Source organism: Thermobia domestica, chromosome 2 (assembly GCF_964235325.1).
Source record: "Thermobia domestica chromosome 2, izTheDome1.hap1.1, whole genome shotgun sequence".
In the NCBI taxonomy this organism is placed as follows: Eukaryota; Metazoa; Arthropoda; class Insecta; order Zygentoma; family Lepismatidae; genus Thermobia; species Thermobia domestica.
The window spans coordinates 342,562,101-342,585,526 of NC_137455.1; the positions used below are offsets into that span (position 1 = coordinate 342,562,101).

A 23,426-nucleotide genomic window follows, 5' to 3' on the forward strand; every position below is an offset into this window, starting at 1 on the left:
TCTCATGTATTACTAACCTCACTCACTCAGAGCCTCTCTGGGGACAGCTTTGTTCTGATTTTATCGAAAACCTCTTTGGCGGGATGTACCACTAAAAATAAAACACACCAAAGCATTCAAGAGACAGAGAGAGAGAGAGAGAGAGAGAGAGAGAGAGAGAGAGAGAATAGTGTGCCTCAGTGTTAGAAGTGAAAAAAAGAATACACATTCGTTGGTCGCTCCACTAATCTGAACTCACTCTCTAGTTCTCACCCAGTCTATACATCGAGTTTAGCCCCATCCTCATCCAAATGCAAGACAAGGACATTAATATTAACAGGGCGGGATCGGGGTGCGGGAAAGGGATTCAGTAGAAGCCTATTGGGAAGCAGTTCGTTCGTTTCCTCTACTTGCTCTTCCACGCCATGACCCGAATCCCAACCACACTCCACGAGGGAAAGAACCTGTAGCTCTCTCGCTCCCGAGATGTGACAGAAATATTGATTTCCAGTGCAATATCAGCTCCTGATGTTCTTGCCAACGACGCGTCTATATTTGGAGGTTGTTGGAAGCCTTTTTGGTAAATGACATCTTATTCCTAAATTGGTTTTCAACTACACGCTAATGCATGTAATGGATGCATTTTCAATTGTCATTTAAAAATGACGCTTTCGTTAAAATGTATACTTCCAGCTATGGTTTCCCTTTGTTGTATGCGAAAGCATTTGTGAGAACGTTCTTATATTTATCTCAAAGCTTTAATGAACTGAATTTGAATTTGACGAATGAACGCAATAATAACATTTTTTCAATTAACCTAGTCACTTGAAGATATAAAGGCCTATATCCACATGGTTGATAATACTAAAATTGAGTATAGATGCGAGAACTAATGAGTGTACATTATCCCAATGTAAAATATGATTCACATGTACGTAATCATTTCTGAAACCGTTCCTCTAAAGTTGCGTATATTTCTTTGAATTCTTTTCTATACGTGAGAATCCAGGCTTCTGCTACTTTATCTAGGTTTTTTTATAGTATTTACGAGCAAATGAAAAGAGCTATTAGAACTCTTGCAACGTTGTTCCACAAATGATTATTGTAACTGAGTTTTCCAAAGTTCAATTAGAAAATTACTGTATGGCATCACAACAGTTTCCTTCTCAAAACTTTTTTGCATCTTTCCCTTTTAATTTTGCAAGTTCGTTGCTAATTGTAGTGTTAATAGTTTTCCGCAATATACTTAAAAGACCGACCTGTGCACGCCGACGAAGAACTAAATCATAACCATTGAAATGGATGAATCCCAAACGAAGTTTTCTGTGTGTTTTGTTATAGTTAGCTCCTCTATTATTATTAAGTGTTCTGCCTTTCAGAGGGTCATGGACTAATTAGTTTTTTTTTTCAATTTTAAGTTTGGGTCTGAAAATGTTTCTTCTACGTTTCTCGATCTCTTAACTCCCAATATTTTCTTCTATTTTTCAAATCATTGATCAGTTGTGTTCTTCTTCGTCCTATTCCTCGCTTTCCTTCCACCTTTCCTTCTATAGCGATATGAAGAAGACTATTTCTTTGCAAGAAATATTCAAACCAAAAATGGCCTTCCTACGAAGGATGCTGGCTAGAAGCGTCCTCTTCTCTCCTATCTTTTTAAAAAAATCTTCATTTGTTATTCTCTCTGTCCATTTTATCTTCTCCATATTCCTCTAACACCACATTTCGAAGCTCTCTAAATATTTCTTCTCTAACTTATGTAGTGTTAAAGTCTCTGAACCATACACTCCAATCACTTGACCAACTTCTTCTTTAATCCAATATTAAGCCTACTAGTTAAGAGTGTTCTTTTCTTGTTGGATACTTCTTTGGCTATGACAATTATTGATCTGATCTCTCTGGTGCAGTAAGCATCTCTCGCCAAAATACTTCACAGATGCTTGAAATTATCGACCTCTTTAAGTTCTATACGTGTACTACGTGTATATCTAAGTACTGTCAACTTTCGATTTTTAGGAGGAATCAAAAAACTGCATCAAATACTTTTATCGTTCACCAAATTCTTAACATTCAAAGAAATGAAGAATAATAAATAAATTTGAATCATAATATCCCTAATTAATTTACTCCACAGTCAAAATCTAGCTAATTTATTCTCGGTAATCCCGAGAATCGATATTTACACATTTCAAAACTTGGTTTTGCCTTCCTGTTTTCAAATGGTTTTCCAAAGATAAAAACATCGCTAAAATACTTACTCTCACTTGATGATATATCCAAACCAATTCATAAAAATTGTCAGGTCCGTTTTCAGGACAAAATAAAATCCTTGCTTGTTGTTTTGAAGTATTTGATACCGTACACGGAATATATTGTATAGGAAATAAAGCCTCTAAATGCAAGCCATCGTTAGAATATATGGTTAGTGTATGTAGTTTTGGCGCAGGATACTAGAGTTCGATTCCTGGTGGGTGATTTTGTGGTTCGAATGTCACGTTTAGCTGTAACTTTACGTTTCATATAGCCTCCGCTCTGAAGAGGAAAATCAAATTCTTAAGCAACCACCCAACAAAAAACTTTAAAGATAAACCTATAGTTCATTTCAAAGATAGCATCATGGATGTTTCATTCTTCTAGAAAGTGGAAAGGAAACAAATAATTTTCTGGGTGTATCTTCCACTAAAATCTTTGATTTAGTTCTAAGGTAAAATATTTGATTAGCTCGTTTATAGGGGTTCCAATCGTAGTAAAGTTTAAAGATATAAACTAATATTTTGAAATGGCATTTATGCAAACTTATAAAATTGAAAAAGCTAATTCTAAAAATAAGGTGTTTTTGTGACATTTTCTTTTTCAACACCAAATGTGATAGACCTAATGATATTCTATATCATTAGGTATATAAACTAAAACCTATAAGAAATAACTTCAAACTATCTAGAAAATATAATCGATTCAGCTGGTCTTTTAGATAGAATGAAAAAAATCATAAGCAATGATTTTTATAAAATAATTTGTATTCATGTTTTGGGATGCATTTTCCATTTCTAGGGTCACCACTTGTCTTAAGTGTCAGGTTATCTGTAAAATCAGTGTCTATAATTTACTTTTAACAAACACAAAATACATTTCTGTGCTTACTTCAGTGGTGGACTATGTCATACTGATACAAGCAAGAGTAAACTAGTTTGGCACTTGCAATAACCTAGTGGTTTTAGGTGTTCGGTTTCAGGTCACGTGGCGAAAACCTCGTGGTTTCGAGTCGTGAAGAAGAGTATGAACATTCCCAATTGTTCTCGAAGATTTTGTGTTAGTATTCCTGCCGTGCTGAATTATGTGGAATATTGAATAAGATTCACCTGAAAACTAAGGACTTAAGTGTCCTGGTTGTAGCGATTAAAGTGTGGTTAGTGTCCTTGCTTCGCAATTGGGATATTCCGAGTTCGAATTCAGTTTTGTGAGGTAAATACTGGGACCTTTAAATATAGCCTCTAGTTAATTTTTCTTTCATTTTCCATGCTTGTTGTTATTTTTGTAGTTTATTAATAATACCAGGTTTTGGTCTATGGGCACAATCTGTAAATTCGTCTATTAAAAGAATGGTAAACAGACATCCTTTTTAAAATCTATACGCTAAATAGAATAATGTTTTTCTTAAATATCACTTGATCCTTGTAACCAAGAAGTCTTAATTACACGTATTCGATATATAATGTCAAATGTAAGTATATTGTAAGGATTCGTATACCCATACGTACTTCAAGACACATTTTTTCACCACAACCACGTGCTTTTACAATTATAAACAAACAATGGTAGATGACAAGAAGGTGACTACACCTCCAGGAAGAAACGAAGGGGATTCGGAGAACTACGAAGATAGCCGACAAGGTCCCTCCAAGAAGATGGCTATAAAAAGGACGACGGAACCAAGAAAGTATCATACCAATGACGATCGCTAACCTACTGATCAAAACCTTCTCCTAAGGCTACCATGAGCTACGGAGAATTCCTTTAATACCCACTCCTGGGTCTGCCATGAGCTACGAAGTATAATCCTTTAAAACATCTCCCAAGGCTGTTATGAGCGACGGAGGTATGCTTCAATTACCCATTCCTGGGGCTGTTATGAGCAACGGAGTATAACTAATCCCCGCCTGAGGTCGCTGTGGATTAAGACAAACTTCTTTTATTCCGAGGCCACACCATGTGCCAAGGTACTTTACACTTATTGTACAATGGAAGCATTTAAAGACTTAGAGGAAAGACTTACAAGAAGTTTGTAAAAAAATTATAAGATTTTTTTATAATAAAAAAGTGAAGGGTTGAAATTCCGTCTGCCTTATTTAGACTGTACCTATAGAAAATTGCAAAATGGACTCTTTAAAATCAGAACGGTAACGCTAGCGTACCGGAATCTAGTTTTGAAAAAAAAAAACTTAGAAAATTTTTCAAAATAAGTGAAGAATATTAAATTTTAATATCTTATATACCTTCGCTTTTTCCCACCAGAAGACAACAAGCTCCACATTCAGTACTTCTTTTCCTAGTGCCTTCAAATCTTATCGTGGCCTTCTACTCTATAGTTTCAAGATTTCATTGTCTAAATTTCCACAATACTTCTCATGAATTCAAGATATTTCACACTAAATGATTCGGCTACACAATATGCATGATAGTTGAATATAGTATATTGCCTAACAACATACATTAATCAAATTCATTAAAGATATCAGAGTAATTGTATTATGAAAATGAGTTTTAAAAATAAAATAATTTGATAAACTTACCAAGAGCTAAGAAGAAGCACATGGAAGTGTGTGGATACTCACCTACAAAACAGAAAGAAAAATAATGTATGAGAATTCCTGGTATGGTAATTTATTAATCAAGTTATATTTTACATATTTTCTAAGTAATAAAGACACTTTCTTATTCTAAAGTGTTCCTCTTAATTTCCTAGATTTCCAATTAATTCATTTCTGATATAACAAATAACATGTAATTTTAATTGGATTTATTTCCTTGTTTACCGGTATTATATTTTAGTACATTTCTTTTAATTTTACAGATTATTCTTATGATAAATCTTTTCCGTGTAATTATTTCTACAGTGGCCCCGTGTGGCATAGTCGCTAACGCTCGTTCCTTTCATGCGAGCGGTCCCGGCTTCGATTTCCAGTAAGGATACTCGGTCGAAAAAATGTTGCAGCTTTTTCAGGTCAACCATCTTGAGTGAAGTTTCTCCTGTGTTTCCCATCATTCCCTCCAGGCAAATGCGGAGATAGTACCTAATGTAATGCTCCCAAGCCCATTCCTTCCTTCCCTTTCATTGGATAGTGTGGTCGTCGAGGGACGTCAATCCTCATATACGTGATGGGCTAAATGGCCCTAGCAGCCGACAGCCCAGAAATCTAATTCATAAGCCTAGTCCTAATGAATTTTACAATCAACTCTATCGTAATTGATAATAAAATTGGTGTAATTTCAACGATATAAGATAAACTAAATGTAAATTTAGGTTTCTAGAACCAAAGTTATACTTTCTGAAAAAAAAAATCAAATACTGTTTACGATGTCGTGAAAAGAACTTAATTACTACAGGGAGAAAATGTGTCTTTTTAAAAAAGATTTTCTCCTATTTCCATATATCCTTTTAAAAACATTTTAGATAACTATGTGTGTGTGTGTCTTCTGGGAACTATCATAGTATCTTTATATCTCAAAAATTACATAAACTCCTCTTCAGAAAAACAGTCTTGACGATCATAAAGGCTGTAAAATTAAATATAACGTTTTGTACATTTGTTGCAGTGTGCACTTCAAAAGCATAAATGCATTCGCCCCCTTTCTCCTCGTTTTGTCCATCTAGATATGGTAAAAAAAAATATAAAAAGACATATCTTTGTTTTCTTCTTTTTTTAAAATATGTATTTTTTTTTCTGACTAGGATATCTGCACCCTTCTTAACTCAACTGTTTTCCCTCGTTTGTACTGTAATACTGTCTGTAGGCATGCGTTTCAATGTTACGACAATTTTATATCCCTAAATTTCCTCCTGTTTCATCTTTCGGACCATAATAGTCCATTTATATATATATATACAGAAAAGTGTTGGTTATAGCATTTGATAATTTTAAGAGATATCGTCCTCTTTTGTTCCAGATCGTCCAGAATTCATAGCTCATACCGTATTTTTTCTTGGAAAGTAATGAAGCTTTATCCGTCTGTTCCCTCTATATTCCCCTTATTTGCCTCCCTCTTCTTCTACTAACGTGCTTTTACAGCGCCTTATACACTGATCATACCCGGGAGCAGATACGAAAGAGCTGGAGAAACAGGAAATGGCTACTTCTACTAAAGAAATACAAAATTTAGCATTAGAATCTCTCTCTCCGTGTTTTTTTAAAGGACAGCTTTTTTTTATTTGTTTTTCTGCTTCTTCTAATTCATGCTTTCTGAACAACTAGTTTAACTAAGGTTTTTGTGTTTGCTTTTCTTCTCCTATCAAAGAAAAAAACTTTCGTGTTTTTAATTACTGGATAACCTCCCCCCTCCCCGTCATTGAGGTACAGTACATTATGAAATTATGTTCATTATACAAGAGCACTTTTGCTTTAGTTACATTCTGTAATTAAAGTATTCTTAAAACACGGTGAAATAAAACATGTACTTTCTAAACAAATGCTGTGAAAAATGTAGAATGTTAAATTTTAATAGATATACTAGAATTAATTATTTATAAATATTTTATGATGCGTAGCATGTGTGTACATGCCCGATAAAAAAATGTTTGCTATTGAACAGTCATAGATGTTATGTAGTTTGCAATATCGAGCATATTCTTTGAAATGATAATGTAGGAGACCCTTTCTTTTAGACTTCCAAACTATACGCTACTATGCATAAAGGTGTGAAGTCTTACCGAACGAAAGTATCATGTATGTCCTTGTCTCGCCAGCCCAGATAATGTAAAGAAATTCCTTCCTTGGTACGCATGTTCCATACAGATTTTCTAAATATTGATACGTACTAATTTTTTTCTCTATATGTTTATTTTTAGAGAAAAGAAAAATCTAGATCGTACACAAGTATGAGAATGTGTAGTTGTACACAACCAGATAATGTTTATCAAAATACATAATTATGATTTTCATAATCCCTCACATATCGAAGGAGAACAGACATTATTTCAGTTTATTTGCGCTGTACAGATTAGTTCTGACTGAGTAACACTTGTACGTAGCCTGGTAGAAAAAAATCTTGTATATAATACAAACTCCTGAAAAATATCGGATCTCCGAATTTTCTAGATAAATATTTGCCCTGTAATATCCCATAGGAAATCTCTTTCCGGGACATGTCGTCGGTAAATCCACGTATAGGCGTATCTTAATGTTTTTATTTTACAGGAAAGCGATTTGAAATTCTTCGTTTAACGTTATACCTTTAATACTATCTTCAGAAACACTAAGTTCAAAGCTTTCTTGGTACAAACTTCCGCAACATTGTGTTGAAAATGAAATTAGTAGTCCTACAACATTATACGAAGAATTTCAAATCGCTTTCCTGTAAAAATTAAAAACACGCAGATACTCCTGTAGCATGGATTTACCAATGTCATATAAATCTCCACAGACTATCCGCAGGAAGTCTACTGGAAATATAGTACATTCTCTGAACATTTGGAAATCCTGGGAATCCCTTGAACATCCAAGGAGAGTTTTTATTCTATGTGGACGTTTAGTAATTTTCACAATACTGATGACAAAATTATATCAAATGATTTTTTAAAATCTCATTTAAAAAACCCTACAAGAGTAGTCGCGTATCATACATATCTACGCGACTCTCTATAGATATGGAACATCTCTTTTCTCTAAGTGATAACATTATTTGGGAAAAGACATTTGACTAGTTTTTCTATTCTTCGGCGTCTCAGTATGCATCTGGGCATAACAAGCTTCTATTTTGTTTCTCGTGCATTCCGCTTTTCTCCTTTTTCTTTTATATTTTTTTTGTCAAGTGTTACTGTATTTTTTCCTTCCTTAGCTTTCTCTTTTTCGCTCTAACCTCCTCACACCGACCCCATCATCCGAAACACCATCGATTTTGGAGGCGACAGAACTGGAAAAAAGAGATTTCAGGGAAATAACGTCGCATTTGTGTATCGACATTACGCTCGTAAAGACGGATCAGAAGTGCCTGTAGACACGATGGAAAATGTTCTCTTCAGTCACACATACCCACGCACACAACAGTCACAATTTTGCTTTTGTTTCTTTTGTTTTGTCTTATACTCTATACACATACACACACAATTTTATATATATATATATATATACTGTTTATACATATTGTTTTCTTTGTGTATTTGAAGAAAAAGGGTGGAAATCGATAAGATCACATATATTACTATGGTAAAAGACCAAAATTGAATGTTTGTTTTCCACGCCATTCTGTTTAGCTCAAAGTGATCTATCCAATGAGATATATTTCATCTTTGGATAAATTGTAGTTATGTTTAGATCATAAATCTATCATAAATTTATCATAATTTGAGCTGTATCTCATTAAACATATATATGTACTGTCATCTTGGTAGTCTCTTAATGAAAAGCTAAATTAATGTATACTTCAACATCAGTTCCATGTTATTAGGTACTATGGTTATGCTAGTCTCATAGCGAAAGACTGGATTAGTGTTTATTTCAGCATCAGTTTCATCTTATTAGGTGGTATATTGTGCTAATCTCATAACGAAAGGCTAGATTAATGTATACTTCAACATTAATTCCATGTTATTAGGTAGTATGATTATTCTAGTCTCATAACGAAGGGTTGAATTGGTGTATACTTCAACATTAATTTAATTTTATTAGGTGGTATGATTGTGCTAGTCTCATAACGAAAAGCTGGATTAGTGTATACTTCAACATTAGTTCCATGTTATTAGGTAGTATGGTTATTCTAGTCTCATAACGAAGGGTTGAATTAGTGTATATTTCAACATTAATTTAATTTTATTAGGTTGTATGATTGTGCTAGTCTCATAACAAAAAGTTGGATTAGTGTACACTTCAACATCAGTTTCATCTTATTAGGTGGTATATTGTGCTAGTCTCATAACGAAAAACTGGATTAGTGTATACTTCAACATTAATTTCATTCTATTAGGTGGTATATTATGCTAGTATCATAACGAAAGGATGGATTAATGTATACTTCAACATTAATTCTATGTTATTAGATAGTATGGTTATTCTAGTCTCATAACGAAAAGCTGGATTAGTGTATACTTCAACATCAGTTTCATCTTATTAGATGGTATATTGTGCTAGTCTCATAACGAAAGGTTGGATTAGTGTATACTTTAACATCAGTTTCATCTTATTAGGTGGTATATTGTGCTAGTCTCATAACGAAAAACTGGATTAGTGTACACTTCAACATTAATTTTATTCTATTAGGTGGTATATTGTGCTAGTCTCATAACAAAAAGTTGGATTAGTGTACACTTCAACATCAGTTTCATCTTATTAGGTGGTATATTGTGCTAGTCTCATAACGAAAGGTTGGATTAGTGTACACTTCAACATCAGTTTCATCTTATTAGGTGGTATATTGTACTAGTCTCATAACAAAAAACTGGATTAGTGTATACTTCAACATTAATTTCATTCTAATAGGTGGTATATTGTGCTAGTTTCATAACGAAAGGATGGATTATTGTATACTTCAACATTAGTTCCATGTTATTAGGTAGTATGATTATTCTAGTCTCATAACGAAGGGTTGAATTAGTGTATACTTCAACATTAATTTCATTTTATTAGGTGGTATGATTGTGCTAGTCTCATAACAAAAAGTTGGATTAGTGTACACTTCAACATAAGTTTCATCTTATTATGTGGTATATTGTGCTAGTCTCATAACGAAAGGTTGGATTAGTGTACACTTCAACATAAGTTTCATCTTATTAGGTGGTATATTGTGCTAGTCTCATAACGAAAAACTGGATTAGTGTATACTTCAACATTAATTTCATTCTATTATGTGGTATATTGTGCTAGTCTCATAAAGAAAGGATGGATTAGTGTATACTTCAACCTTAATTCTGTTATTAGATAGTATGGTTATTCTAGTCTCATAACAAAAAGCTGGATTAGTAGTGTATACTTCAACATTAATTTCATTCTATTAGGTAGTATATTGTGCTAGTCTCATAACGAAAAGCTGGATTAGTGTATACTTCAACATCAGTTTCATCTTATTAGATGGTATATTGTGCTAGTCTCATAAAGAAAGGTTGGATTAGTGTATACTTCAACATCAGTTTCATCTTATTAGGTGGTATATTGTGCTAGTCTCATAACGAAAAACTGGATTAGTGTATACTTCAACATTAATTCTATGTTATTAGATAGTATGGTTATTCTAGTCTCATAACGAAAAGCTGGATTAGTGTATACTTCAACATTAATTTCATTCTATTAGGTGGTGTATTGTGCTAGTCTCATAAGGAAAGGCTGGATTAGTGTATGCTTCAACATTAGTTCCATGTTATTAGGTAGTATGGTTATTCTAGTCTTATAACGAAAGGCTGGATTAGTGAGTGTATACTTCATCATCTGTACCATGTTATTACGTAGTATGTTTATGCTAGCGTTGGTGTTTATTTTCAGTTTGTCACTCACATTTTCTTTATAATTCTCAATTCTTCTCCGAAGACACCACTGCAACATGTTGCATATCATTTAAAAAAAACATTACATCAGCTTTTAAATGTGCTATGTCTCACCTGGAAAAATTGTACAGAAAGAACTTATGTTCCAAGAGTAAACTTACCTCCAAGGTATGTTAATGAAGTATTGAAATAGAGTAACATATCGTTAGAGTAATATATAAGAAATTCTCAATTTTCGATTTTCACTCTCCAGAAAACTACCCTCATTTTCAATGGTAGGAAAATAATTTTAACCCTTCCTTTGGAGAATCTTATGAAAACAATAAGCTTAAAATTTGGTCTGGGTACGTCGAACGGTATGGTTTTTACGCGAATGTATGTACAAAACGGAAGAACATAAGAGAAACATCCAAAAATAACGTTTTCGGTAATTAGGCGCTAAAGTGAAAATCCATTGAAATATCGAATTTGATTCTTTCTTCACGATTACATTTTTTTCTCTTCTATCGTTGCTCAAGAGTGAAAAAATACATACAAAATGAAAATATTTTGAAAATATATAAAAAATTATTTATACCTCATACTGTTTTCATTCTTTCGAAAACTATTGAAATTCGCTATTAAATGAAGTTCAAGACATCACCTTAATCAAGCAAATCTCGTTTTTCTAAAGACCTTCGAACGTGTGCCAATTGGACGTGTGTCCGTATTTTTTAATAGCGAAATATCCAACATGATTAAGTTGAGATTTCAAAACCAATTGAAACGAAGAAAAAATAAGTTACACGTAAGATCTTAAGACTTTAATTTTGTGTACAGGCCGAAAGAAATTAAAAAGATAAATTCCTGGAATAAAGTCGGATCATAGAATTACGAGATTCGTTTTCTTCAATCAGGAAGAAAATTGGAGGTCTTAGTTTTCTTTTTCTAACACAGTATGATAAGAATATAAAAAAGAAAAATAATTAAAAGAAAATAAAACCAAATAAATGATTCTTTACTTCTATATAAACTGTAAACCAAGTTATTACAAGATAAATTTAATATGTCTTCATAAAATCATAAGTCATTTAGAACAGAACAAAAGTGCATATTATGTTGATACATTCACTCGACTACCTGTGTTCTTTAACTCATCACATTAAGCAATTTTCTCTTTCAAAATCATACAATGACTGTTACTTTTCTTACATGTATGAAGTTGTATTAAGTATTATAAAAATAGCATACTTTTAGCGACAATATTTACGAAGTAACATGTAAAACATAAGAACTTTTTTAAAACCACGATATCTTCATTTACTTTGATGACGTTTCGAAAGCTACTTATCCTCCAAGTCAACTAGTGCACTTCCATCAACAGTCAAATTCTGGAGAGAAAAATCATCAAAATATTAAAAAAAAAAAGAAAAATAAGTGAGCAAATTAACAATATAAAAATCTCACTTCTTTCGTTACTATCTTGTTATAATCTTTAATTTCTGGGTACTAGCAAACATTTTAAAGTGCTTTATAGTTAGTAAATGTTTTTATTATTTGAAAAGCAGGATATTTTCCAACTCTATAAATGATATATATTTATTAAGGTGTCCCTTATATAAGGTAATTCTGTGTTACGATACGCACACCCACGAAATGTATTCTATGTGACCGTAAACACGCATTAGTGAAATAGCAGCTCCCTACGACAACGTTAACCCGTGCCGACAAAATCATGAAATACGACGTTTCCATATTATAATTTAGAATGTCTAACCCTGATAACGGAGAAACCAAAAGAGATAGAGAAACGAAACTTTGCACGAAATAACTAGAGAAAGGAAGACACCTGCCCGTGTATTGACGAACGTCAGCGGATGAACAATGTTGCCAACCCACGAGAACGATATCCTTTTGTAAATCGAATGACATAAATTTGATATCATCTTTGGAAGCTACAATGAAAATAAAGAGAAAAGAAATGGTAAACGCAGATCAGTGTTGCAAATTTTTCAAGACACAATGTGAAACTTGTGTTAACTGCAAACACCATTGGCGCACACATGGAGTGAGATACTAACGTTTTGTACACCTTAAATTAAATATTAACAAGAACTGTTTACGCTAACTCCAAGTCTAGTAGGGTCCGTTGAACAGTGTTGCCATCAACAGAAGAGAAAAGTTGATTTTGGAAAAAGTACAATAACTCGAAAAATGTCACTAGTGCTGTGTGCATAGATGCATGGCGATAGAGCATGAGAAGCAGTACTGTGGTTATGTGAGATAGATAAGTCACGTACTGTCTGAGATATTCGGTATCTTGTTAGAGCTGAGAAATGTGGTTTGTAAAAGCTGGCAACGCTGCGTACGCCAACGGGGATTGCATTTAACACATGTTTTCATGTTATTTCTCGAAAACTTTGCAACACTAATCTGCGTTTACCATCACTTTCGTCTTTATTTTCTTTGTTGCTTCCAATGATAAATTTAAGTAATTCGATTTACAAAAACATAACTCTCTCTTGGGTTGACAACACTGTTCGTCAATACACGGCAGATGTCCTCCTTTCTCTAGTTGCTTCGTGCAAAGTTTCGTTTCTCTGTCTCTTTTGGTTTCTCCGTTATCACGGTTGGACATCTAAATTATAATATGGAAACGTTACTTCATGATTTTGTTGTCAAGTCGGCATGGGTTAACGTTGTCGTAGGGAGCTGCTATTTCACTAATGCGTGTTTACGGTCACGTAGAATACATTTACATTTCGCGGGTGTGGATATCGTAACACGAAATTACCTTATTTAAGGGACACCCTAATATTATATATATATATATATATATATATATATATATATATATATATATATATATATATATATATATAGAGAGAGAGAGAGAGAGAGAGAGAGAGAGAGAGAGAGAGACAGAGACAAAGAATGTTCAACACGGAAGTACAGATATTTTGGGAGGTGATACGAGAGGTCAGTCTTAATTGTAGAGTAGCAATTAAGATATTATAGCACACTCTGTAGTGGATGTATCGACGAAAATAGTATCTAATTTAAAATGTTATCCAACAACCTTTCAAAATAGTGTACTGATTATCTCAATACCGTCAGAGAGAGGAAAATTTTCAAAATTCTCAGTTTTTTTTAATTGTAAACCCCGTTATAGAGTTGCAACACTGTTACTAGGAAAACTGAAACATACTGAGTGGATACTACACTGTATGCCTAAGATGTGAAAGATTTATGTTGGTCTTTGATTTACAGTAGTACTGGAGAATAAAAAAAGAGAGAAGCAACGCTTTTAAAACCAATGTATAATGGGTCGTTCATTTACCAATGGAATTTATCTATTTATGTTAAAAATTAAATTGTAAAGTAAATTAATTGTTGATATTTTTTGTTCAATACCAGTACAAATACACACATACGAACGTTAAAATACACGGACAATACAAAGTGCAGTGATACTAAACATATTTGCAAACAACAGACGATAGCAACATTAAGAATGCAAATTCAAGTAGACATTATAGATTACATAAAGCTACCATCACATTATAGTTGTAGAAGTTTGGATTTTTTGGCGAGTACTTTTCCAGAGGCCAACGTACATGTATCACAAAGGTATTAGCCATATACTGTAGCATGCATACAATATTTTTCTCTTTTCTTAGAAATAGTGTTTCGTCGATATATTCACTCAATAAAACATGAGATCATGGTAAAACAAGGGAATTTTGTAGGAAAATTTTGAAAACTCTTCGTTATCCCTCTGTTACTTCCGAATAACTGGAATTACCGATACACCACCTGAAAGATTACGGTATACCTTTTCGAATTACGAATCATTTTTGACAATACATTAAATACAGAGAGCTGCGGTGGCTCAGTGGTAGAGCTTTCACCTCTGGTGCATGGGGTCCGTGGTTCGATCCCAGCTCGTGCGAAGTGGGGTTGGTGGTGGACAAACACCGTGTGCGTTGGTTTTCTTGAAGTTCTCCCGTTTCCTCCCACTTAATCATTCCACATTTGCATTCTTGTCTCATCATCACCGTCTTCTTTACTCTAGCCGGAATAATCATGGGACGTAAAACACAACATTAAGTACATTGTGTTATAATATCTTAATGGCAACTCACCCAGTTTCTCGAAAATATCTCCTCTATCTCGTAAAATAGAGGGAATAGATCATACACTCCTTTTTTGCTTAAGCTAACCTTTCCTATCACCTCCTAAATATCAAAACTTCCTCACCAGGTACCCTGCATAGTGAATATACCTTTTGTAGAGTTTGAGAAAGAACGTACTCTTCAAAAATTCGATAAAACCATTTACCCAATTACATAAATACTAGCTGAAACTGCGCTCTCTACACAGCGCATCATTCGCATATGAGCATAAATCTCCTTCTCATTCCTCACAAAATATGTACATGTCCCTTTACAGACACAAGTGAAAGACATCTTGATTTAAAAAAAAAAAACGGCAAGGGGTATCATAAAGGGGAATTTTTTTGGATTATTTTTTCTCAATATCTCGCACCCTTTGCAAGATTTGAGCCTACTTCCGGTGGAGTTTCTAATTCATGTATGACCAGTGTTTTCTTTCTTCTTGCATGCAGTATGTAATAATCAAATACATTACATATACAATTAATTATAATGTCAGTTATATATGGTGTTCATTGGGCAAAACACTCAAAAAATAAAGATTTATCTTAGACTCGAAAAATGGTTATCCTTCCTTTTTCACTATTATTTGGCCATGGAACAAACGCCTGAGACATATACAACATTGTGGTATTGGAATGTATAACGCATAGGATATGATGCTTTAATTTTTTTTTAAAATTTCAACGCCTCCAGTGTACCCTAAAAAAATGTAATAAAGAAATAATGGCCATTTTTTAAAAATATTCAATTACAACTGGACAATGTACACAAAATTTCCAATCGATCAGTAAAAACGTCATCTTTCTAAAGCCTGTAGTTTCCGAGATCTCATTGTCAAAAGGATTGACCACAAACATATAAAAATAGTTTAAAAGAACTCGGAAGATGGAAGCACAACTCACATGCTTTGATTTTAGAGAGGGCTTATTAAAATACAAAGGCTTTGAACAATACTTTTATGTCATAAACTTTATGAAAAAGATATAGTTAACTAATTTAGACTATTTAAAGTACAAATACTCAAAATGTTTGTCTCTGATAAACGTGAAATCACACATAACCGTGAATGAAAGATTTGAAAGTCAAAGTTATAGGTTGGAGCTCAGGCGCTTTTAATTGCCATTGTAGCATTTTACAAATATACAAAATAATAGATAATTCCAAATGTTTTCAAGTATACAAAAGGTAAAACACAATAAATCAATATAAGGCATAAGGCTTTTAGTTTTTCCTGATGTAATTAATTAATTCTTGACATTTCGAATACAATTAAGAGCTTTATCATCAATGTTGAAATGTTGATATAAATGGTTGACTTCCAGAATAATAAGTCGATTTCCAGACGTCATTAATAAATTAAGATTTTCTGAAATAAAAAATCTTATATTTTACATGTTACATCATATACAGTAAGAATATATATATATATATATATATATATATATATATATATAGATAGATAGATAGATAGATAGATAGATATAAATAGATAGATATCTAGATAGATATATATAGATATGTAAAGTGTGTGTTTTGAGGTCCCCGATTTAATTAACTAGAAACTGGAATAAAAGTATTATTTTAAAAATGTATATTGACATTTCGTACACGTCTCACTAGACTGATCTAAAATGAGTTTTTCCTTTCTTTCATCATTTATGTATTTAATTTCCCATTCTCACTGTTTATATTTACACACAGAATATACGCAATGATGTGCAAATATATCTATCAAACAGCAAATGAAATGGGATTTTTTTAAAAATAAAAATAAAAAAGTCATATATGAAATTTGTTCACGTTATACAACAATTATTTGATATTCAGATTAAAGAATAATGTTTTGTGGTTCGTTAAAAATAATAAAACTAAGAACTGGAAGAACTCTTAGAGTACGATTTAAAATCAATATTATACCATAGTTTATTAAATAATAAACATATAATGAATAACGAACATGCTTTCCCATGCATGATTGAGATTGAAACAAAGTATGCCGGTTTTACGATCAGTGGGACATAGCATTTCCGATTACATTTCAGTTACATTTAATAAGCGAACGAAATTACTTGCCTTGAGAGATTCCGAACTCAGTGTTACAATTGACAGCTGGTGAGCTGATCATGCCTGTCAGTTAAATATGTGCCACCTCGTTGGACCACTAACAAGAGGTAATTTAGTTCTACAAAGCAATAGTTCACAAAAGTTTTTATTTTTCTATAATTTGTCAGCATAATTATAATTTTTAATTTTAACCTCGGAATGTTAACTATACTTGAGAAACAATTAACAATTCTCGTTTTAGATTGTAGTGCTAACGTACGTGAAGCTTTAATTGCTTTCATTTTCGAAACTGATATAAATCAGGATAGATGTGAAATCGAAATTGGGAAACAGATTGGCAAATGTGATTTTAGTACTTTGTAATTCTGACAAACTGTAGGCTCTAACTGAATCCATTTTCGAAACTAATACGAAATTGAGATTAGGTGTAAATTCAAAACTGGGAAACAAATTGGCAAACTTTATTTTGCTTTGTAATTCTGACAAATTGGAGGCTCTAACTGAATCCATTTTCGACAATAATGTGAATCTGACAAGTAAACCTTACGTTTGGGTGAATCGAGTTGCTGACTGAGACACATATGAGAAAGTAGTACTAAATGTGGTCAGTATTTCAGTGAAGTTTTAGGTGCGAAGCTCCAGGGGTTTAGGAGATACAGCTACCAGAACATCACATGGAAGTACAGAATAGTCTTCATACAGTTGGAGGTAAAAGCTCTGTAAGACCTCTTGTAACGACAAAAGGTGAATAACAAATATATGAGTACATATTAGGATTAGGGGGAAGTCATATAGTAAGGGTATATCTGACGGCGGCCATCTTGAAATCCGCCATTTTGAATTAAGGTTAAGTTTTTAAAATAGGAATAGGGTCATGTGATACATGATTTAAGGCGCAAATTTAATCAGCAGAACAATGGTGACGTTAATTTTGATTTACGCGCAATTGGTAAAAAGTTACAGGGAAATTAAATATTATTGCAGTATATGTATTAGCCCTTTACCCCACCTTGTAAATTTTGTGTCAATGATAATAATTAAATAAAAAGCAGGTGGATAAATATTAGGTCTATGGTAAGAGTTGCCATGATGGCGGCCATGTTCAAATCCGCCATTTTGAATCAGATAAAAGTTTTAAACAAAACGCATAACAGTGACACCTTATTAATAGCAAATTTTACCATAGCTCCAACGGTATAACCATTTTTGCTTTATCATTAACCAGCATTTGTTATCGCATAAACAAGTTGCTAATTTAAGGTAAAACGACCAAAGTGGAATTGAGTCATAATTGAACTTGGGTCTTTCTTCCAGAAAGTCTTCAATTAGTACAATCAGTATGTAGTTCAGAAAAGAGTGCATGACTTGCACAAATGCTCTGCTCACAGTAAGCACACCTGACAAAGGCAATCGAGTTACACTTGGCACATTTGTCGTTAACAATTTCGTCAAAGCAGTAGTCGTAAGGAGCGATCCATTTAATTTTGTGCTGGTTAATGATAAAGCAAAAATGGTTATACCGTTGGAGTTATGGTAAAAATTTGCTATTAATAAGGTGTCACTGTTATGCGTTTTGTTTAAAACTTTTGTCTGATTCAAAATGGCGGATTTGAATATGGTCGCCATCAAGGCAACTCTTACCATACACCTAATATTTATTCACCTGCTTTTTATTTAATTATTATCATTAACACAAAATTTACAAGGTGGGGTAAAGGGCTAATACATATGCTGCAATAATATTTAATTTCCCTGTAACTTTTTACCAATTGCGCGTAAATCAAAATTAACGTCACCATTGTTCTTCTGATTGAATTTGCGCCTTAAATCATGTATCACATGACCCTATTTCTATTTTAAAAACTTAACCTTAATTCAAAATGGCGGATTTCAAGATGGCCGCCGTCAGGTATATCCTTACTATATGACTTCTCCCTAGTCCTAATATGTACCCATATATTTGTTATTCACCTTTTGTCGTTACAAGAGGTCTTACAGAGCTTTTACCTCCAACTGTATGAAGACTATTCTGTACTTCCATGTGATGTTCTGGTAGCTGTATCTCCTAAACCCCTGGAGCTTCGCACCTAAAACTTCACTGAAATACTGACCACATTTAGTACTACTTTCTCATATGTGTCTCAGTCAGCAACTCGATTCACCCAAACGTAAGGTTTACTTGTGAGATTAGATGGGAAATCAAAACTGGGAAACAAATTGGCAAACGCCATTTTGCTTTGTAATTCTGACAAACTAGAGGAATCCATTTTTGAAATTGATATGAGACTAAGATTAGACGTGAGAGCGAAACTCAGAGAAAAAAAATAGTGGTAGGATGATAACTTTGATACAGCGGTAACTATCACAGTAATTTATTTTATTAGTAACGTACTAGCTAATTTGTTAGTTAAGATACTAAAATAAACTAGTTATTCTTACCTCGTCAACAGTAACTGCGCAATAACAGCATTCAAGAGCCCCATTGAACATTCTATCACTCACATACTCTCAAATTTGTTTAATAATAATTTCATATCCACTTTAAGAATGAATGCAAAAGAAATGAAATGAAATCAGTTTAACGTCTCACAATTATGCCGTTTTACGCTAAGGAAGACAGAATTAGAACTTCTGAAACGTCAGCATTAGACATTAAAACGGAAACCAAAAAATAAGAACAGATTTATAATTCTTATCTTCGCGAAACCTTTATGCATTGTGTACAAAGAATGCTGTTAATAACGCTATGTTTCATATGTGTATATTCTACAATTTAGATTACAATTACTTTCAAACACATTATTACTCGAAACGCAACAAATTTCAGCATTTCTTGAAATGTTTATTTACATTCCGAGATTGCGAAATTATATTTTAGATTTTGTTCTTTTCAACTTACTGAAAATAGGTTACAAAAGAACAAGAAACATCTTTTATATTTGGCAAACTTCCATACAATTGAGCCAAATTTCTTAAAAAAAGTCCTGTCTTTATATAAAAGATATTTGCAGGAGAAAACGCGCGGAAAAAAAGTGCGAGATACTACAGCACTAGAATGATTCACAGCATTAAAACATCCATTTACCTTGTTTCTGAAAACCCTCGTTTTTCATTCACTCCAGATTGGGCGCAAAGCCAAGAGATGTCAGGGGAAAACACACCAATTGATTCTTTACTTCCGCTGTTCATTTTCAACAAAAGAGTCCCCCCCCAAATCACGCTATAAATAATAATAAAATGTCCGCAGTTACTGTTCTCCCTCAAGTGGTATTCCAATATACCCTCATTTACTCTTCACGCTCATTTTTATGAGAAATGTTAGTAATAAATATTTCTACGATCTATTGAGGTGTAGATTTAACATCTCTACGGTAGATCTTCGACCTCTACGGAGGTCGGCGTCTATTTTATCCATCTAATGATCCTCATAAATCACCTAATTGCAACGTTACTAGTTATACAGAAGGCATTCGTTTCTGTACGGAATCTTTCAAACAGTAGTAATGGAAGTCTTTTAAAAACTTCTTCGATGATCCTTAACCATTCAAATCAGTAATTACTTGACCATCTTTCTGCTTAAGAGAAAGTGCAAATGTCTGGGCGAAAAGAATCACAAAGTAGTGATCTATAAAATTTTTAAATTTTACGTCCTAAAATTATGACCTGTAGGCTAAAGGACATGGACGATTAACAAAAGTATTATTATGAACTTCATGGAATGAAAAGATGGAAGGAAATGGAAGAACTTTGAGAAAATCTTCGGGGAACGATGTTGTCCAAATCAAAATCGCATATGGTGCTTGGGGTTCCGGGTTCAATCCCAGCCCCCGCCAAGTGAACTTTGTGGTGGACAAACACCATGTGCGTGGTTTTCCTCGAGGTTCTCCCGTTTCCTCCCACTTTCTTCATTCCACCATTTCATTCATTACCCATCATCACCGTCTCCTTTAGCCTAACCGGCATAACCGTGGGACGTAAAACTCAAAGATTTCATTTCATTTTTCATTTCAAATTCGCATATCCAGGGATCGAATCAGCGACCCCATGCACCAGGAATGATGGTTCCATCATTGAACTACCGTGCACTCAGTAGTTATCTACTCCACTCAAGAATCATTTTTAAAAAATCTAGTTAGCTACAGCTACCCTCTAACAAAGAGACCTTTCAAGTGTTTACCTTAAACTCAGAGTTGTCCCAGAACGTTTCTGAGATCAATGTCTACTTAACCTACATAATGATTAAAATAAAATGTGACAGTTACTTAGAAAAGAGTTGCCTTCTGATTGACTGCTAGGTTTTCAGGTAAAGCAATCAAATTCAGGTCCTCGTACTCTTAAATGGACGTTCTTTACTCCTCTCAATCTCAAAATAATAATGAAACCTAGAAATAAACCATAAGAAAGAGTGTAGTAACCTGACTCATGCGGAGGAATTTCGCAGAAGTGGAGGAATAATCTCAGAATGTGTCTGATTATTACTTAATTAATGAGGACAACTTTTATGCTCATGGGATTTGTTGATAAGAAAATGAAATAGTGAATAAAATGAAAAAATGGTGATAACCACAATGATTCTTTCTATGTACTTTCATTTATAAAAATAGTAAGATAATTTGATTCACAAGCATGAATTACCGGTATTTAAGCATCTGTACTCTCTTTTCTCACAACTAACTTATTTCAGTCATAATGAATTCTATAGGGAATTATGTTACATTAATCACGTTGGCTAGTTTGTGTGTTTCAAATGCAAACCCAGGATTCAAATATTAGAATTCCGTTTAATAAGTTCTGCCGCCTCCTTTATTCTTGTATGAAACCGAGAAACTGTAAAAATAGGCTATCTATTTCTATTCTGATTCTCTTAGTGCACAAACGGTAATAGATAGCGATAAATTGTTTCACATATGGACAACTTCTCAGAACCAGTTCCATCTCTGATCTTATTCTTCTATTGCAACAGAAGTAGCAAATCCACCATTTTCGGTTTAATACTGAATACTCATAGTTTGAGGTCTACTATAGTTTCCCAATGTAAAACGCAACTCACTTGTTAACTTTCTTTGTTTTGGTCGATTAAATACGAGTAGAAAATGGAACTATGGAAACAAGATAAAGTTTAGAAGAGAGCAAATGTCAACTCCTAGAAAGCCAGACCAATCTTTTTCTTCTAGTCGTATCAATTGAAATAAGCATAATTGACTCTCATGATTCTTTCAACCTCCTTTGTCCCTTTGCGTAGTTTCTATATTCGTATTTTTCTTTCTGCCTGTATTCTTTGTTTTTCCTAACTAAGATTCCCCGCACAGCTCCCAAGGCACATCTTTGTCCTTGTATGTGTTTCATTCTCTATCAACCCCCTGCTCCCTCCAACAAAAAAAAAGTTTTCCCTGCCGTCGCTACAACAAAATGTCTACGAACTCCCCTACTGATAAAAATTTATGGACACCCAACCATCGATTCTGCTGAGAAAGACCCGAAACCTCTTCCTACCCATTTCTCGCTCTGTTTCGTTCTTTTCTCTTGTTTTTTCTACTGCCTCCGGTTTCTTCTTGTTCTCTACTCTCTTCCTTTTCTTCAGATACTCCCCGTTCTTATTTTTCTCTTTCTCTCCACCAATCCAATTCGTTTTGTTTATCTTGTGTTTCCAAAGGGTATAGTTCAAATGGTTGTACAGAATATATATACGTATATATAGCGATAGATTCCAGTGGTTGTTCCTTTTTTGTACTTGTTATTCCAACTATATCCAACAGATTGTATTCTCGTTTCTCATTTAATTTTGCCTTTTATAATTCATCGTTCTTTCCTTCTGTTCGTTCTTTCACTATACGCCATCTTTCTACTAAACATATTCTTCAGCTTCGTCCAATCTTTCTTTTTTATATATTTTTGCCGCAGTCTCTTTCTTACAAAAGAAGGAGCAAAAGAAAGTAGAGAAAATATGAAACAAAATTGGTTTATGCGATTTACAAAAGATTAAAAAAAGAACTCAAGCTCAGGAACGCTGGGAAAATATAAAAATGTCATAAATAAGAATCGCTTTAGGTATGTTGTAACATCAGAAACTCCCGCCAAGATCTGTAAGTGGGAAATTGCTTATATCATATTTCTGGTTAAGAAGTTTGTTACTTTTCATTTGAAAAAAAAAAAAAATATTAAAATTTGATTAACATGTATGTTTCCTCTTACCGTGGTTCAAAGTGGGAATACTTGTCGCGGAAACTACGCGCGAGTAATGGCTCAGATTACACTGTAAACAGTCGGCTTTGTCTCATTGTCTCGGTGCTGAAAAGTGGTACAAAACTCTAATCAATCACTACGTAAATCACTTGAATGAATTTTGGGAAAGTAAAACTTCAACCAATCAATCAGGTTTTCAGTACAAATATTTGCTAGCTATACTGGGAAAAGGGGTATTAGAAGAGGATTCCTTTACTATTGCAAATACTAACATACTATGTTCACCTTTGGAGGCATTATTCTTAGACAAGAAAAAAAAGCTGAAATTTTACTACAGAAGACATTTGTGGAAATATTGT

The 23,426-nt window shown here is 33.5% G+C and overlaps 1 protein-coding gene across 3 annotated transcripts in view; it reads right to left on the reverse strand.

The window, feature by feature from the left end:
- The window catches only part of bru3 (CUGBP Elav-like family member bruno 3), a 969,861-nt gene that overhangs the window by 623,226 nt on the left and 323,209 nt on the right, over nucleotides 1–23,426 (reverse strand). Inside the window, exon 1 of one of the 3 annotated variants that reach the window (XM_081749207.1) lies at nucleotides 4,767–4,785. The exons of the other annotated variants lie outside the window; for them this stretch is intronic. The gene's annotated coding sequence lies outside the window, so the exon portion shown is untranslated. Of the gene's footprint in view, nucleotides 1–4,766; nucleotides 4,786–23,426 lie in introns of those variants that run through there. 3 annotated transcript variants of the gene reach the window in all.